This window comes from Branchiostoma belcheri, unplaced genomic scaffold (assembly GCF_001625305.1).
Source record: "Branchiostoma belcheri isolate BF01 breed outbred unplaced genomic scaffold, Haploidv18h27 scaffold1566, whole genome shotgun sequence".
Classification (NCBI taxonomy): domain Eukaryota; kingdom Metazoa; phylum Chordata; class Leptocardii; order Amphioxiformes; family Branchiostomatidae; genus Branchiostoma; species Branchiostoma belcheri.
Genome location: NW_017803009.1, coordinates 1 through 2,811, shown reverse-complemented (window position 1 = coordinate 2,811; position 2,811 = coordinate 1). Strand labels below are relative to the sequence as shown.

At 40.0% G+C, this 2,811-nt stretch overlaps 1 pseudogene; it reads left to right on the top strand.

The window, feature by feature from the left end:
- Nucleotides 1-1,138: 1,138 nt before the first annotated feature.
- On the top strand, nt 1,139-1,830 carry LOC109465704 (annotated as a pseudogene).
- Nucleotides 1,831-2,811: the final 981 nt, after the last annotated feature.

The window sequence follows — 2,811 nt, the reverse complement described above, 5'->3', positions numbered from 1 at the left end:
CGGTGTACAGAAAGTGCGAAATGGAACGAAATGGAACAAAATGAAACTAAATATGTATGAAGTACGTTGGAACGGCGACGTTAGTGCGTTTTTGCTATCTATTTCATTTCATTGTGCACATGTAAGGGACGCGGCTGGTGATAAAATTCCTCCCCATGGGCATACCGCTAGGGCAGACAGAGACCACAAAGAAGCACACTTTGACTGCTCACCTCAAAACTCAATTAATTGTTTTTATAACGTACCTTATAACGTTGTGGTCACTTAATTCTTAGCGTACCCTGATCCATCTTATAACGTTGTGGTCACTTTATCCTTAATGTACCCTGATCCATCTTATAACGTTGCGGGCACTTTATTCTTAACGTACCCTGATCGATCTTATAACGTTGTGGTCACTTTATTATTAACGTACCCTGATCGATCTTATAACGTTGCGGTTCTAAGAATACCATCTATCTTAACGTTGCCATTTGGACGTCGAGCGGACACTAGCATCGCCGTTCCAACGCACAAATGGCTTAACGGCTTTCCTCCATACATATTTCGTTCCATTTCGTTCCATTTCGTTCCATTTCGTTCCATTTCGCACTTTCTGGGGTCCCCTTTTTGGGTGATCAGGAAGAATAAAAATTTTACCCGGATTGTAAGATACGCATAGTTGTACACTGTACATGGAAACACCTGGAATAATCATTGAGCTAATTAAGTCTATACACAATGCATATGCATGCATGATACATGTAGGTGGAAAAACCTGTACCGGTATGGTCGTACGGTCTCATAGTACTAGTATACCCATATAGGTACATCTACGAAGGCCCATAGGTACAATGTAGAGCCAATTCCTTTTGACTGTGGGCACATAAATAATGGAATGTCTAGTACCTATGTTTCTAACTTTTAATGGACAGAATTTCAATGTAGACACGAGAATATGACAGGAAAGAAGTGATTATAGATCAGTTTTGTAGTCAAACTTGAAAGTACATTGTCGCTATGTATGTATTTTTGTGTAATCTCAATCAGTCCTTGTTCTATTACTTTTTGTGATTTGATTTTTTATTATTTCTTTCTTTTCTCATTAGGTTGGACATGGCAACAACCGAACACAGGTCTCACACCAGCGTTGGTCAGAACTCATATTATGGGTCTCCCAGTGGTGTCTCTCAGGACAACCATGACAGACAAAAATAAAAATTCTGACTACAAGATGGTAACAAAAAATGTCAATTTGAATAGCACTGCTGAGAAACCCTACATGTGTGAGGAGTGTGGATACAGGACTGCTAAAAAGTCAAAATTATCCATACATATGAGAGTCCACACTGGTGAAAAACCTTTCAAGTGTGACCAGTGTGACTATTCTGCAGCCAGGAAAGCTACTTTAGACAGCCACATGACAACCCACACTGGTGAGTAACCTTTCATGTGTGGGGTCTGTGGATACAGGGCAGCTCGAAAGTATAACTTAACCCAACATATGAAAACTCATACAGGAGAAAAACCTTACAAATGTGACCAGTGTGACTATTCTTCTGCAGCGAAGTCTACCTTGGTAGTTCATCTAGCAAAACATGCAGGTAAAAAACCCTACATATGTGGGGAATGTGGATACAGGACAGCAGCAAGGTCTGGCTTATACCAACATATGAGAAAACATACAGGAGAAAAACCCTACAAGTGTGACCAATGTGACTATTCAGCTTCACAGAAATCCTCGTTAGATGACCATAAAGCAACACACACTGGTGAGAAACCCCACATGTGTGGGGTCTGTGGATACAGGACAATACAAAAGTCTCACCTATCACAACATATGAGAACTCATACAGGAGAAAAGCCCTACAAATGTGACCAGTGTGACTATTCTGCTGCAGTGAAAACTACCTTGGAAGTTCACCTAGCAAAACATGCAGGTAACAAACCCTACTTGTGTGAGGAGTGTGGATACAGAACAGCTAAAAAATCCCACTTATCAACACATATGAGAACTCATACAGGAGAAAAACCTTACAAGTGTGACCAGTGTGACTATTCTGCAGCAAAGAAATCTACTTTGGACAACCATAAAGTAACCCACACTGGTGAGAAACCTTTCATGTGTGGGGCCTGTGGATACAGGACAGCTCGAAAAGCTAACTTAATCCAACATATGAAAACGCATGCTAGAGAAAAACCTACATGTATGGGAAGTGTGGATTCGGAACAAATCTAAAGTGTACATCTCACATTTAAAAATCCAAAACCAGAGAAAAAGGCTACAAGTGTAACCAAAGTGATTACTAATATTCTACTGCAAGATAATCCACCTTGGACTACCATTTCCCAAAACACATTGGTGAGAACTGTTAATGTGTGGAGAGTGTGATGCCAACAGTACTTACCTTTCATCCATCCCTCTTCTGGACAATACAACTTCAGCACAATAATACTATTATACTTTCACTTGTCATACATACATGTACTTAAGTGGTGTCTCTGCTAGTATTAAAAGTACACCCACAATGACATAGTAACTGCTGCAAACCAACTCTCAAACAGGACCCTCACCTCCCTCACACACCACGACCAATCATGTCCTCTTTCAGGACCAGTTCCAGGAGCCTGTAAATAGAACAGACACCACCACTATAGCTTTTAAAAACAGACTGAAAGGGGACTTGTATTCAGCTTTAATTGCTTTCAACATCCTAAGTGTTATGTTACTTGTTTTATGTCAATGTAATTAATGTTGTTTTATTTCTTGTGCTTTAGTGTAGCCAAGGTCACCTGAAAAATAGGAGTGTGAGCTATTGGTAAAAATAAATA